Source organism: Macaca mulatta, chromosome 5 (assembly GCF_049350105.2).
Source record: "Macaca mulatta isolate MMU2019108-1 chromosome 5, T2T-MMU8v2.0, whole genome shotgun sequence".
Lineage (NCBI taxonomy): Eukaryota > Metazoa > Chordata > Mammalia > Primates > Cercopithecidae > Macaca > Macaca mulatta.
The window spans coordinates 37,982,197-37,997,826 of record NC_133410.1 but is presented as its reverse complement, the minus strand read 5'-3'; the positions used below and the strand labels follow the sequence as shown (position 1 = coordinate 37,997,826).

At 44.6% G+C, this 15,630-nt stretch overlaps 1 long non-coding RNA gene across 2 annotated transcripts; it reads left to right on the top strand.

Moving 5' to 3' along the window:
- The first annotated feature begins 4,259 nt into the window (after window positions 1-4,259).
- LOC144341143 (uncharacterized) lies at window positions 4,260-10,642 on the top strand. 2 transcript variants are annotated; one of them, XR_013417817.1, is made up of 5 exons: window positions 4,260-4,389; window positions 4,515-4,633; window positions 5,243-5,309; window positions 8,718-8,937; window positions 9,989-10,642. It is a non-coding gene; the product is annotated as an uncharacterized LOC144341143 (long non-coding RNA). The 2 variants fall into 2 exon arrangements; XR_013417816.1 differs by lacking the exons at window positions 4,260-4,389; window positions 4,515-4,633; window positions 5,243-5,309 and having other exon boundaries at window positions 7,599-8,937.
- Window positions 10,643-15,630: the final 4,988 nt, after the last annotated feature.

Genomic DNA, 15,630 nt, shown 5'->3' with positions numbered 1-15,630 from the left:
AAAATAACACATTAGGCTGAGCTCTCAGCAACTTCACAGCTGGGTAATCCTTAAATCTTACCTATCAAATCATTGTGCTGTTCCTTTCTCAGAAACTTAAATACCATCCAAAATTTCCTAATATGCTTGGTTTTGACTGTTATGATTTACAATCAGAAAAAATAAATTTTACATGAGTTGAATGTTATTTGCTTTTGAGGCTTGAAATACAAGTAACACCTAGCCTCATACAAACCTGATGATATACTTTTACCCAAGAAATCTCAGATTTCAACAAAGACCCACTGTTCTGAATCACGACATTGATGCGGAAGTGACGTACCCAGACTGAATGCTGTAACAGCAGCCAGTGTCATGAACTCCGATCATGTTTTAAAAATTACTCTGGAGCTTGTAAGTTCCTTTTTATTTCCTTGCTATTTGTCAACCTGGAACTTCTTTCATTTATTTTCCCCGAGGAAACTGAGCTCTTAAGTGAAGTCTGTCTGTGCATTCCTCAGAAGGCCTTCACAATCTCTTAGCATCTCTACAGATACATTGCAATCCTTTCTGGACGTCAACAGTTGAGTTGTTGAGAATGGTCTGTATTCTCTCAGCAAATGTGGCAAAGAGGGCTGTACTGAAATGGAATTGCAATCCTTGAATTCCCAACAGATTAGTGGGAAGAAGGAATTTTACATCTAATTTTTGGCAATGGTTCCCCAAAATTCACTCCTTTATCTATTATGATGAACTGAAATGGAATTGCAATCCTTGAATTCCCAACAGATTAGTGGGAAGAAGGAATTTTACATCTAATTTTTGGCAATGGTTCCCCAAAATTCACTCCTTTATCTATTATGATGAACCATTCAAGAGAAGCATAGATTAGACATATCAAAAGTGAGTGAGAATTTAGAGATTGTCAAGTATAACTCTCACTTTCAAATGAGGCTTTAGAATTTTAAATGACCCACCCAAGCCCAGGTCATAGTCTTTTAACTCCTAAAGTTTTTCCTTCCAATCCACAACCAAGTGGCCTTTCTTTTTTGCATTTCATTTTTATTCTCTCATTCCTTCTATTGCAATTCTCAAGAACAGAGCCCTGGATGGGACACTTTGATTAGCCCATCTATATTCCCCAAAGTCATTTGAGGTCTAGACTCTCTCTGCAGTCTTCCTCCATGGCCAAATACCGTCTTCCTGTATTTGCCACCTGATTCCATCCCTGATAAAAACATTATTTTGCCATCAGTAACTTGCAATGGGGACTGCTCCTCAGGTCAGCCACCCCTGGTCTAGGAGCCCGAAAATGTTCTCTACGTAAAGGATGGGAAATAATGGGGAGCCTCTTCTCCCCTGGAGGTTTCAAAGGCAACTTAATCACTAGCACCCTGCTGGGGATACATTCCCTGGTCCCTGAGCTCAGTTTTCCACCTGGTTTGCTGTGACCCATGACGTGCTGCTGCCATTGATGCTTTTAACCCTGGACAGGGCTCCTTGAGGACCCACCTGAGGGAGGGAGTGGATCTGGTGGTGCATCCTGAAGTCCCCCAGGGGACAAGCACAGTGAAAAACTCCCGACTGTGGGTCTGGAAGTGGCCTACACCTGTACACCTATTCAACAGCCAGTTGCTGAGACACTGACCTCTTTCACAGATGGGGGCTCTGAGCTGCTGGACAACGTTGCGTTCCAGGTGTTCAAGGACAAAGATGCAGCCAACAGTAGGGGTGTTCAGGGTTAGGGTTAGGGAGGCTGGGTGGGGGCTCCTGGCCAGCACAACTCCCGACAGCAGCCCCATGTCTGCCTCTTCACAGTGAGATACTTGTCTTGTTAGTGGTGTCCGAGCAGCCTCAAGGGTAACTGTTAATCCTCTAACAACACATGCACCATTCTAATCATCATTTTGACATACTTAATGAAAAACCAGTGGAGTGGACTCTAAATCAATTCACATTTTCCCTGAGACATTTATTTCAGTATTCTTTTTGCCCTTCAAATCTTTGCTCCAATCCCATTTCCATTGAAGACTTCCTGGATGACCTACTAGAAAATGGCGGCACTCATTGTTCACCTTCCTTGCTTTTTATTTCTCCACAGCATTTGCCATCTTCGAAGTTTACTTCTAATTTTTCTCTTTATCCTGCTGATTCCCTGTCTTCCCCCACTAGAATGCAAACTCTTCTAGAGCAGAGATTTTTTTTTTTCTGTTTTGCTCACAGATATTGTCTCCATCTCTGCCTAGAACAGTGCCTGGCACAGGTCCACTCCCCAAGGATTTTCTTTCTGTGGACCCTTTGTTGATCAGCCTCCTCTGCTTCTCTGAAGTCCCTCAGGGCCTCTCTTGCCAAGGCTGCCCCCTTCAGTGTCAGTGCTTGTTGCTGGAAATCAAGGATACAGATTTTACTTGTAAAGGGGTGTATTTGTCCATTTTCACGCTGCTGATAAAGACATACCCAAGACTGGGTAATTTGTAAAGAAACAGAGGTTTAATAGACTCACAGTTCCATGTGCCTGGGGAGACCTCACAATCATGGCAGAGGTGAAAGGCATATCTCACATGGTGGCACACAAGAGGGAATGGGAGCCAAGCAAAAAGGGAAACCCCTTATAAAACCATCAGATCTCGTGAGACTTATTCACCATCGTGGGAACAGTGTGGGAGAAACTGCCCCATGATTCAATTACCTCCCACTGGGTCCCTCCCACAACATGTGGGAATTATGGGAGCCACAGTTCAAGATGAGATTTGGGTGGCGACACAGCCAAACCATATCAAGGGGCATCCCTCACCATCTGTATTTTTGCTAACACTTTCTGGGATGTGCCATCACTGGCCTGGTGATTCCCCCAATCCCCGCACACTTCATGAATCTTCTCTTTGCCTCCTCCTATTGGAAGCTGCCGGATCTCAGGGGCTTGCTCTGGGCAGCCCTTTAACTATTTTGGAGTCTGCAGATTATATGAATCACTGCAAAAGGGGTACCTGGCTCCACGACCCCCAACTACTTCTCCTGTTCTTTTGCTGCCTTAGCCTTTTTAGAGGGGAAGGGGCAGCACTGGGCCAATGAAGCCCTGCTGCGGGTCCATACCTCAGATCTCCCCTTGCCCCGGTGCTTCGGAAGGTCTCCCTTGAACTTTCTAAGTTCTTCTGAGGGCCTGGTACAGCTAGGACTGGCAGTGTTCCCCAAGTGGGATGACCCAGCCCAGATGCAGACCCATATGGACCCCAGTCTTTATTTCTTCCCTTTGAGATGACCTCTGACCCTCTACCGCAAACATGGAGTCAACCAGATAGCCTGAGGAGCTCTGGAATTCACATCTTTGGGGTTCTCTCAGAGACTGGTGATTGGGTCCCCATCTGAGGCGGGTGGCCTGGAAAGCAGTACAGGCCCACCTAGGATTGGGCACCAGAATGCTGCTGACATGTTGATTGGGGTGGCTCTCACATTGAACACAAGATGACTTCAGGGCATTGGCTAACAGCAGCTCATCGCTGACCCTTGGGCTGGAGCCACCAGTGTGGACCTATGCCCATCTGTGTTTTGACTGTGGTGCCACCTCTTGTCTATAACACCTGAGGGTGGCAGGTGTGCTGGCAGGTGTCCTTTATCCTGCGTCCCCCTGTGCCCCCAGCCTCGGGCACCCAGGGTAGTAGCTGCCATTGCTGTATGCTCTGAGCCATGTGCCAGGCAGTCCTTCAAGGATGGCTTTCAAAACTGAACACCAATGGGCCTTCCAATCCACATCCTCTCTTGCCTCCCATGGTTACATGGTGCTCTGCCAGTCAGTATTAAGCTGTGCCTGATGAAGGAGGAATGTTTCTTGCAGGAGCGGGACTGCTCTTCTCTCTTTGTGCACTGACCCCTTGCCTACCCTTGTGTGGAAGGCGGGAGTTCTGTCAAAATCAAAAGTACTTCCATGGTAGGAATGCAATGGTTACCACCTCAAGAGGCCAAGAGAAAATGCGGCTGGATGGTTTGTGGTTCTATGTTTATACTATAAAATTCTGAATGGTGAACTTAACAGAATCGGAAAATGAATACTGTACAGGCTCACATTTCCCTGCATCCTCTGGGGAAGGCTTGCATCCATGAAGCACAGCAACAACCTTTGAGAGTCACAGGAAGCCAGGGTGGATAGATGATGTGGCAGCATGAGTAATAATTCAACCAGCGTTACAAACATACTGTCAGGGAACTGCAGAGGCAAGAAGACGTACGTAATTTAATGTGAGCAGGTTCTGAAGAGCTGCCTTGTGACTAATTACAACACTGCTGCTGTTTTCTTCTTGGTGAGAGACACAACTAACCAAGAACAGCACACTGGACAATAAAATGCATGAAGAGATGGCTCCTGGGTTTGAACAGGAAGAGATGTTGCTTGGATGCTGCAAAAGATCCTCACAGGTACCAGCTAGAAAATAAACAATATGCAAACGTCTCTTCTGTACCAATTCTCATTAATAACTCACTGAACTTCACATGGGTCCATCCATTTCAAAATATTCTTTTTTTTTTTTTTTTTGAGACAGGATCTCATTCTCACCTGGAATGCAGGAATGTAGTAGTGCAATCACAGCTCACTGTAACCTCTACCTCCAGGGCTCCAGTGATCCTCCTACCTTGGCCTCCTGAATAGCTGGGACTACAGGTGTGTACCACCACTCCTAGCTAATTTTTGTATCTTTTTTGGTAGAAACAGGGTTTTGCCATGTTACCCAGGCTGGTCTTGAACTCCTGGGCTTAAGCAGTGTGCCTGCCTAGGCCTCCTAAAGTGCTGAGATTATAGGCGTGAGCCACTGTGCCTGGCCACAAAACATTTTTTTTTTTTTTTTGAGATGGAGTCTTGCTCTGTTACCCAGTCTGGAGTACAGTGGCACAATCTTGGCTCACTGCAAACTCTGCCTCCCAGGTTCAAGTGATTCTCCTGCTTCAGCCTCCCGAGTAGCTGGGATTATAGATGCACGCCACCACGCTGGAGTAATTTTTGTATTTTTAGTAAAGATGGGGTTTCGCCATGTTCGCCAGGCTGGTCTCGAACTCCTGACCTCCGGGGATCTGCCCACCTTGGCCTCCCAAAGTGCTGGGATCACAGGCGTGAGCCACTACTTCCTGCCAAAACATATTTTTTTAATCAAATTATTTTATAGACAGGGGCCCTGTGCTACACAGTCCTGAGAAGGAGAATATCTTGTCTTTGCAGCCAGAATGTGTATTGCTTCTGATTTCTTAGCTGTACAATGATTTGTTTCTGTTTCAGAGGAAGTCGCTGGCAGCAGGACAGTTTTTATCTCGAGTACTAATGTATGATGTGGTGAAATTCGGTGGTAAGATGGGTTGCTCTGACAGATTGGAACAGGCACATTCTAATACCACAATATTAAGTTTATTGGATGTTCCTCCTGTGGTGTTTATTAAAAATGGAAAGGAGACGAGGCCTTTATTATTTTAGGCCATGATGGGTTAAGGCACCACATTATTAGACTGTGTTCTCCCTATGAAGAAAGTTAGATCCTTGGTCATGCCCAGGAACCTTCTAGACCTAAGGACTTTAAGGGTCTTTCCTGGCAGCAATACCTTTGGCCCTGGGGAAAAAAACAGGCCAGAGAAAGCTGCTGAAAGAATGTGTGCAAGGTTAGCTCTGATGTTTCATTAGGATCGATATCTTTGATTCCTGGACTCACTACCCTTGAGCCCTCAACCTCTTTCTGGCTCTTTTATTTCTGGAAAAACAAGTTTCCATGATGCTGTCGTTAGCATCCTGGCCTTGTACTTAACAATACAAGGCACTAAACCTTTCTTGAGGATTTACTATTTATTCATTTATTTAGAGACAAGGTTTCACTCTGTTGCCCCGGCTGGGTTGCAGTGGCATGACCACGGCTCACTTCAGCTTCCACCTCCTGGGCTCAAGCATTCCTCCCACCTCAGCCTCCCGCGTAGCTGGGACAACAGGCACATGCCACCATGCTCTGCTCGTATCTTAATTGTTTTGTAGACACAGGGTCTCGCTATATTGCCCAGGCTGATCTTGAACTCCTGGCCTGAAGTGATCCTCTCACCTCAGCCTCCCAAAGCATTGGGAATACAGGCATGAGCCACCATGCTCAGCCCTTCTTGAGATTTCAAATGTGCCAGCCACTGTTCTAAGTCTGTCATGAGTTATACTTGTTAAATCACATGGATCTAAGGGTTAAATGTTATCATTATTCCTATTAATAGATAAAGTCCCCAACCAGAAGTCAAAGTTTCATGGCTAGTGACAGAAAAGTGAGACAGTGTGATGACAGAGCCTGCTTTTTTATTTTTATGTTTTTTGAGATGGAGTCTCTCTCTGTCACCCAGGCTAGAGTGCAGTGGTGCTGTCTCACTCAGTGCAACCTCTGCCTCCTGGGTTCAAGTGATTTTCCTGCCTCAGCCTCCCAAGTAACCGGTATTACAGGTGTGTACAGGTGGTACACACCACCATACCCGGCTAATTTTTTTGTATTTTTGGTAGAGATGGGTTTTCACCATGTTGGCCAGGCTGGTCTCAAACTCCTGACCTCAGGCGATCCACCTGCCTCGGCCTCCCAAAGTGCTGGGATTAGAGGCGTGAGCCACCGCGTCCGGCCCAGAGCCTGCTTTCACAGATGCTGTTCTACACTGGTAGAGCAAGAGCTTGGTGGCTTGAAGAATTCATTTTTTTCCTATGTGCAGTAAAGTGGACATACTTGTTCCTGCTAGACCCTATTCTTGAATGGAGGTATCTCGTTGTGGAAGAGCGATTCTTATGACGTTTGAAATCCAAATGCCACCAATCCTCACTAGCCTGTGGCTACAAAGAAGGCACAACAACATCAGTGACCCCAGTTATTCCCGCTCCCACCTGCTGAAATGGGGCCTCTCGCCCTCCTGCAAACGTGCACACGAGTATTTCCATTCAAACCTGAGATTCTCACAGGTGCCGGACAGCTTGCTGTCAGCTCCGTTCCCCTCTAGCTCGCAGCAGCTACCCCTGGGCAAGAGTCTTGCAAGAGTCTCTCACTACTGACATTGCTAAATGAAGGTGCTTTCTCGATGATGCTAACAGCCATGCTAAGGGTGCTTTCTCCCAGTAATCACAAATGCAACTATTCTTGAGATGAGGAGCCATGCCGAGTTCCACGGAGCTAGCAGTAGTTTCGGTGTTTCTCTCCTCAAAATTGTGTGTCAACCTCTCAGCATCCCAGTGGAGAGAGGGATCCACTATCTCTCCGAGTTTCTCATGTAGTCCATTTCTTCAGCTCTCACTCCTCCCTCCGCGGGGTTCCAAACCAGCCCAAGGGGGCAAGAAGGGTGACACAGCACCTCCTCCTTTCCACTGTCCCGATTCTGTCCCACCCTTCCTTTCCAACCCCCAAATACTCCTCCTTCCACCCACCTATACATATCAATTCATGCGCACAGACAGAGAGGAGTAATATTTACCCAAATAAAAGCCAAACTGTTACTCCGGGCTTGGGTGCAGCCGGAACACCCTGATCCATGTTTTCTACAAATTAAATAGGAAAGTTTGTCTCCTAAGGCTGCCTGGGAGAGGTGGGAAATGAACTCCATTGTCAGAGCCTCAGAGAAAACATAGAGCCAACTTCCTCCTTCACCCTTACAAGTAGGTGGCTGGACAAACTTTAACCTGAATCATTATAATAGATAAAAACTAAAAGATCAAATTTGGCTTTGAATTTTTTTATTGTCTCAAAACTTAGCTTCAGGCTGAAGAACAAAAATGACAAAAATGATATATGAAGATCATTAAAGAGGAAAACCAAACCAAATCCAAAAAATTAAAATTAAAATACCAGGAGAAAAAGAACCCCAGCAGAGGCAACCATAATGCAACTTCCCGTTTTGCCACATGCATCTACCTTAAAGCAAGGGCCTGTGAATAGCTACAGACACCCAGCACTGGGGTAGAAGCAGTTTCACTTCATTGGTTGCTCCCCACAGGGCCTTCTCACTGTGGAAAGCAGAAGTTCATGGGATTAAAATAAATCTCGTTATGTATGCAAGAGTAACACTGCCGGCAGAGCGCCTCTTCCTGTGACTCCACACTTCTTCAATTCTGAGCTTGGCTCTTTCCACCCAGACTTGTTTTTTTTTTTTTTTTTGAGATGGAGTCTCGCTCTGTCACAGGCTGGAGTGCAGTGACGCGATCTTGGCTCACTGCAACCTCTGCCTCCTGGGTTCAAGTGATTCTCCTGCCTCAGCCTCCCGAGTAGCTGGGACTACAGGCACACGCCACCACACCCGGCTAATTTTTGTATTTTTAGTAGAGACAGGGTTTCACCATGTTGGTCAGGATGGTCTTGATCTTCTGACCTCGTAATCCGCCTGCCTCGGCCTCCCAAAGTGCTGGGATTACAAGCATAAGCCACCGGGCCCAGCCTCCACCCCGACTTTCTATGCACTCTCTCAGGAACCCCAACTTTGGTTTTGGGGGAAGCCATGAAGTGTTTGCTGAAGCATCAGGTCACTTCCTGTGTTGTAAATTCTGTAACAAATTCTGGAAGGAGTCCTTGTGTCAGAGAAAGACCCTACTGGGAAGGTCTGACCTTCTCCACAACTCACCTTCACCGGGGCACCTGCTACCTTGAATCAGTTGTCTCTGAGGGCAGAACCGCAAATCTCATGGGATTGGAATGGAAAGAGAAAGCTGCCCTGGTTTTCTTTGGTTGTTTCTGATTTTTCTTCTTGCTCTTCATCACCTCCTAAAGGCACAGAAAGGAGCCATTTTTCTGGTCTTCTTAATCCTGACTCCTGTCCCTAATCAGAAACAACAACAGAGAATTGCTGAAAGCTGTACTCCAGCTAAAACCAGGCTGCAGCGTTCACATCACCTGAGAGACGTCAGAAATGCAGAATTTCAGGCTCCATCCCAGGCCTACTGATTCAGAAGCTGCATTTTAGCAAGATCCTGGCTGGATTTTATGCACGGTAAAGTCTGAGAAAGAAGAGTTTAAAAACAAACAGAGCAATACAATCCCTTTTTTTTTTTTTTTTTTGGTGGGGTGGGGGGGGATGTTCAATAGCAGAGTAGGGTGACTCTAGTTAACACTAATGTATTGTTGATTTCCAAGTAGCTAGAAGAGAGAACACATAGAAATGATACTCAGGGTAATGGAGACTCCAAATACCCTGACTTGATCGTTACACATTTGATGCATATAACAAAATAGCACATGTACTCCATGAATATGTAAAATATCACATATCATTTTTTTAAAAAAATGAACTGAGGGCCTTAAAAAGGAATAAAATAATGGCATTTGCAGCGACCTGAATGGAATTGGAGACCATTATTCTAGGTGAAGTAACTCAGGGATAGAACACCAAACATCGCATGTTCTCACGTATAAATGGGAGCTAAGCTTTGAGGACACAAAGTTGTAAGAATGATACAATGGACTTTAGGGCCTCGGGGGAAAGGGTGGGAGGGGAGGTGAGGGATAATAGACTACAAATTGGGTACAGCATACACTGCTTGGGTGATGAGGGCACCAAAATTTCAGAAACGACCACTAAAGAACTTATGCATGTAACCAAACACCATCGGTTCCCCCGAAACCTATTGAAAGTTTTGAAAAATTATTTTCCTAAAATATCCTTGAAAAAAGGATATTTTTTCAAGCAGTGCCTTCTCCATCTTGTGGCCCTTTGATTTTGATAGCTCTGAAAGCTTTGAAAAGCTTGCAAATACCCAACTTCAGGAATGAATGACCTCTGAGACCCTCACCTGAAGGCAGGGTAGTTCCTGCAACTCCAGGACTTCCGGGTCGGAAGAATTGTTTCTTAAACCGGACTCTGAGGACACACTCTTAAAGTCACTCAAATTCTCTACAAAATTCTTAAGTTTTGCATTTCCATTTCTAAAGATAATACAAATAATTGATATGATCAAAAAACAAAAATTAACCAAAAAAATTTAAAAGAAAAAAAAATGAACTGAGGGTAACGGTGCACCCTTGTGTGAACTTTTGGGTTGCAGTGCCACCTTGCGGTCACATTAGTATTTTTCGGGGAGCTTCGCAGTGGACGAGCTGCGTGGGACAGAACAGAAGTCGGTTCATTCCTCCCTGGAGGAAACAGACTGCCCTTGTGTTAGTGCCCAGAGGTCTCCGACTGTGGTCTCTCTGGACCACACGGTCAATTGAAGAGATATGGGCCCTCTTCCAAGGACGCCTTCTATCCAAGCTTAGAAGAATGGCTCATGGGCTAAGGCACTTTCTGCATCAGCAACAGCAACAGATCTCAAAGAATGTCTGCCCCCATCACAAGATTTTTCATAAAATGTGTAAAGCCATTAAAACTCAAAGGCACAAAGCATGGCTTTAGAGATCGTCTAGATGAGTGAGCCCCACCTTTCAAGAATGAGAATCGCTTTATGATAATAGTTGGTATTTACTGCATCTTTACTGTGTCGCAAGCATTGTTCTAAGCACCTCCATGTACTTAGTCATTTGAACCTTAGAACAATTTAGTGAGATCAAAATAGTGATCTCTATTTTGCAGACTCCTGTGTGACAGTCATTTTGTTTGTACTACTTGTTGGCTAGGAAAATCTACACTAAGAAGAAACTATTACTATGAATGTAGTAATTCTTGAAAACTAATTTGCATTGAATTAAATCCAATAACATCCAATAACATCTATGTATATATATTCAGGAAAGGGTAGTATAGAGATATAAATTATATTATCTACCAAGCCTCATACCACGGTTGTGGCATAGATAGACTTAGCGCTTCTTGCAACAGTTCCAAAGCTCTCCAAGGTATTCTTAGCCCACAGGCTGGGAACCCCCAGTGTAGAAGCACACCCCAAGTGCTTTATAGATAGCACACCGTGCAATCCCGAGCACACCTGATTTCATCTGGTCTCTGATGATTAGTGGGGTCAGGCTACCTTGGCCTTGGATGGGAGACTGTGGGGAAGTTGCAGATGAGGAAACTGACTTCAGAAAGTTGTTATAGTTATTCTTCTAGCTTGAAAAACCTACACTATAGAGAAAAAGAGTCCATGGACAGTGTCTCCTTTTCATTCTTCGACCTATACACCCTAGGAAGGTTAATTTTCCTAAAACACAGCTCTGTTTGGGTTATTTTCCCCCTCAAATTGACCCCCAGCTCTGCCTGTCTGCTTATTGTAGGATAAAGCCATCTTCATCTCTAAAGCAAAATCGAACACCAACCAACCTGCTTGTTGTTACTCTGTTGATGTCCCTTACCCTCTGTCTAGACTATGTGTTGCCCATAGGACAAGAAGAATGCTAGCCTTAGAGAAGACTTGGAGGGAGGCCACCTAGTGGCTAAGATGACCTTCCTTGGGAAGCAGCACCTGGGTTAAGTCACCAGAAGGGCAGATTTAGGTCCCATCCGGACACCGGAAGACAGTCTGGCGAGCCACAGCGTTGGAGGGCCTTCTTTTAAGACTGAGCGTGAGTTCACTGTGAGAAATACACTGAGGTGACCAGGTCAGTGCACACACTGGCAGAGTTCTTTCCTGCAGGCCCTCATGGGACGAAATGGCATCGTCAGAAGGCTAATGGTTGGTATTTACTGCGTATTTACTGTGTCCCAAGCACTGTTCTAAGCACCTCCATGTACTTAGTCATTTGAACCTTAGAATAATTTAGTGAGATCAAAATAGTGATCTCTATTTTGCAGACTCCCATGTGGCAGTCATTCTGTTTGTAGTATTTGTTGGTTAGGGAAGTCTACCCTAGGAAGCAACTATTACTGTGAATCTAGTAACTCTTGAAAATGAATTTGCACTGAATTAAGCCAATAACATCCAATGGCATCTATATATATTCAGGGAAGGGTAGATAGGGATATAAATTATGTTATCTGCCAAACCTCAGACCATGGTTGTGGCACAGATAGACTTAGGGCCTCTTGCAACAGCCCCAAAGCTCTCCAAGGTACTCTTATCCCACAAGCTGGGAACCCTCAGTGTAGAAGCACATCGGTCAGCACGTGTCTTGGCCATTTCTTGTTTCTGGCTCTGTCCAGTGTCAGTGTCAATCTCTTCTTCTAAAAAGTATACCACTTCCTTTTTTTTTTTTTTTTTTTTTTTTTTAGATGGAGTCTGGCTCTGTCACCCAGGCTGGAGTGCAGTGGCGCCATCTCGGCTCACTGCAGCCTCCATCTCACGAGTTCAAGCGATTCTCCTGCCTCAGGCTCCCAAGTAGCTGGGATTACAGGCGCGTGTCACCATGTCTGGCTAATTTTTGTATTTTTAGTAGAGATGTGGTTTCACCATGTTGGCCAGGCTGGTCCCAAACTCCTGTCTCAAGTGATCCGCCCACCTCAGCCTTCCAAAGTGCTGGATTACAGGTGCGCATCACCACACCCGACTAATTTTTGTAGTTTTAGTAGAGACAGATTTCACCATGTTGGCCAGGCTGGTCTCAAACTCCTGACCTCAAGTGATCCACCCACCCTGGCCTGCCAAAGTGCTGAGATTACGGGTGTGAGCCACTGTGCCCGGCTCATCATTTCCTTTTGAGGCTTTTTTTCTTCCCAGGGGATGTAGTCTGGTAGACAGTGACCGAGATACCTGTACTCTCTAGTTCGTGGATGGAGGTAGTCCAAGCTAGGACAATTACATACTCTCTTCCTAGCACTTGGATTTTGACCAAAGGATCAAAGAAGCTGAAAATAATTCTATTTCATCCCAGCAGTTGTGCCCTGGCCTTACGAGAGCCTGCTTTTTACACTTGCTGATGGTCTTGAAATTCATCCCCAAGAAATATCCTGGTTCCTGCCTGTTTCGAAGCCTCTACCCTCTTATTGATTCTATGAGCCCTGATGTCCTTTCCCCTCCCCCACAAAAAAAATTTGAATAGGTTAATGTACTAGTCAGTTATTGCTAGGATAATATTGCAGATAAATCTCAGTAGTTAAGCAACAAAATTGTATTTTTCTAACTCACAGTTCTGTTGTTCAACCAGGGTGGCTCTGCCTCAGACTTCAGGTCTGGTTTAAGTCTGTTGTCTATATTTCACATTCAAAGTCAGCAGCTACTCAGGGCATGCTCATCTCATGATTAATAGAAGAGACCAAAGAAAACCACACAAGCACATTTAAAATCTCGGGTTGGGGCCAGGCGCGGTGGCTCACGCCTGTAGTCCCAGCACTTTGGGAGGCCGAGGTGGGTGAATCACTTGAGGTCAGGAGTTCAAGACCAGCCTGGCCAACATGATGAAACCCCATCTCTACTAAAAATACAAAAATTAGCCAGGCGTAGTGGCACATGCCTATAATCTCAGCTACTCTGGAGGCTGAGGCATGATAATTGCTTGAATCTGGGAGGCAGAGGTTGCAGTGAGCGGAGATCATATCACTGCACTCCAGCCTCCACAACAGAGTGAGACTCTGTCTCAAAAACAAAAAATTGGTTGGGCATCATGCATGTTGTCCTACGTTCTGTTGCCCAAAGCAAGTCACCCGGTGAGACTCAAACTCAATTGTGTGGCGATGCATGCTGCCCACCCTACGGGCAGGTGATGCAAAGTCACCATGTAAAGGCCATAGCTGTGTGATGATCCTGTGCGGAGACAGTGCAAAACTGGGACGGTAGCCTACCCTGGTGAACCAGAAAATAATAAAACATTAACAAAATGTATGTTAACATAGTCACATTTATTGGTCTTTTCCTTTATGGTTGGTGCTCTCCAATCTTGTTTAAGAAATGCTTCTCTGACCCAGGGTCACCAGGAAGATATTCAACTTTGTTTTGTTTTTCACACTGAAATATTTAGTCCAGGGTATGACTGAAGCTAGGATCCAATTTTGAGTTTTTGCTAATGGCTGATTAATTGCCCCGGTATTATTGTTTTTGAATAATTCACCCTATTTCCACTGACCTGTAATATCACCTTTGCCATCTATCCAGTTTCTATAAATGCAGGAAAGTCTCCCTGGACATTCCATTTCCATTTCATTGTTCTATTTGTCAATCTCTGTGCTGATCCCACGCTTCTCAATTATTTACTATTTAGCCTTCATTTAAAATCAAACTCGTCAAGTTCCACAACGTACACTAAATATACCAATCAATATTTTTTTTGAACTACTTTGAATTAAAGAGTAATATGAGGGGAAGAAAAGTGTTCAAGGTTATAAATTTTTCATAAAGAACATAGAATAGTTCTCTGTTTATTTCAGTATCTTTAAATACATTTGACAAAATTTTATAATTTTCTTTTTAAAGATCATGCACATCATCTGTTAGATTTATTCCTAGGCACCTTATTTTTATGCTATTACAAGTTATATAAACGTGATCTTTAACAAATCATATCTTTTCACTATCTGTGGCAGTGTTTAGAATACCATCAATTTTTGCATATTGATCTCAAAGTCATAGCAGAATATCATACTACCTTATCATTATAGCAGGCATCTATATAACTCTCACTATGTGTCAGGCACTGTTCTAGGCATTTTACATGAATGACATGCATTCAATCTCACAATGACCCAGTGAGGGAGATCTTATTATTATAACTCTTTATAGATGAGGAAACTGAAGTCCAAAGAAGTGCAGAGAATTTAAGTAGATTCCATCATAAGTAGCGAAGCAAGGATTCAAACTCATTCTCCAGCATCCAGGGCTATACTCGTGGTACTGCATTTACTTCTTCCTCTTGGTAAACTCTGTTATTAATTCTGATAATTCTGATAATATGCCTGTCTATTCTCAGGTTTTCCATGCAAACAACGATAATAAATACTTTAAAATCGCTAGCAAACACACACATGGTTAATGCCATAGTAAAGCATGTAGGATGTGTGTGTGCAGAGTGTGTATGTATGGGGTGTGTATGTGTGGGTTGTGTGGAGTGTGTGTGTGTGTGTGTAGAGAGGGTGTGGTGTATGGGGTGTGGGGGTGTGTATGCATGTAGTGTGTGTATGTGTGTGTGATTTGTATGTGTGAATGTGTGTGTATAGTGTGTGTGTGTATGTGGATATTTGGGAGTGTGTGTGGATGTGAATGTTTAGGGTCTGTGTGTGTGTTTGGGGTGTGTGTGGAGTGGGTGTGTATACGTGGTGTGTGTATATGTTTGGGGTGTGTGTGTAGATCTGTGTGTGTGAGTGTGTGTATGGAGTGTGTGTGTAGAATATGAGTGTGGACAGTGTGCATATATTTGGTGTGTGTGTATGTATATTTAGGTGTGTATGAAGTGTGTATGTGGAGTATGTGTGTGTGGAGTGTATGTTGGGATGTGTGTGTGTGGAGTGTGTGTGGAGAGTGTGTGTGTAAATGTGTGTGGAGTGTGTGTGCATGTGTGTATGTTTGGGGGTGTTGTGTAGTGTGTGTGTGTATGTTTAGGTGTGTGTAGTGTGTGTATAGTGTGTGGGGGTGTGTGTGGAGTGTGTGTGTATGTGTGTATTTGTGTGTGTGTGTGCGTGTGTGTGTATGTTTGGGTGTGTGTAGTGTGTGCATGGAGTGTGTATAGAGTGTGTGTGGAGTGTGTGTGGGGAGTGTGTGTGCATGTGTGTGTTTGGGTGTGTGTATGTTTGGGGTGTGTGTGTGGTGTGTGTGTGTACGTTTGGGTGTGTGTGTAGGGTGTGTGTATAGTGTGTGGAGGATGTGTGTGCGTGTTGAGTGTGTATGTGTAT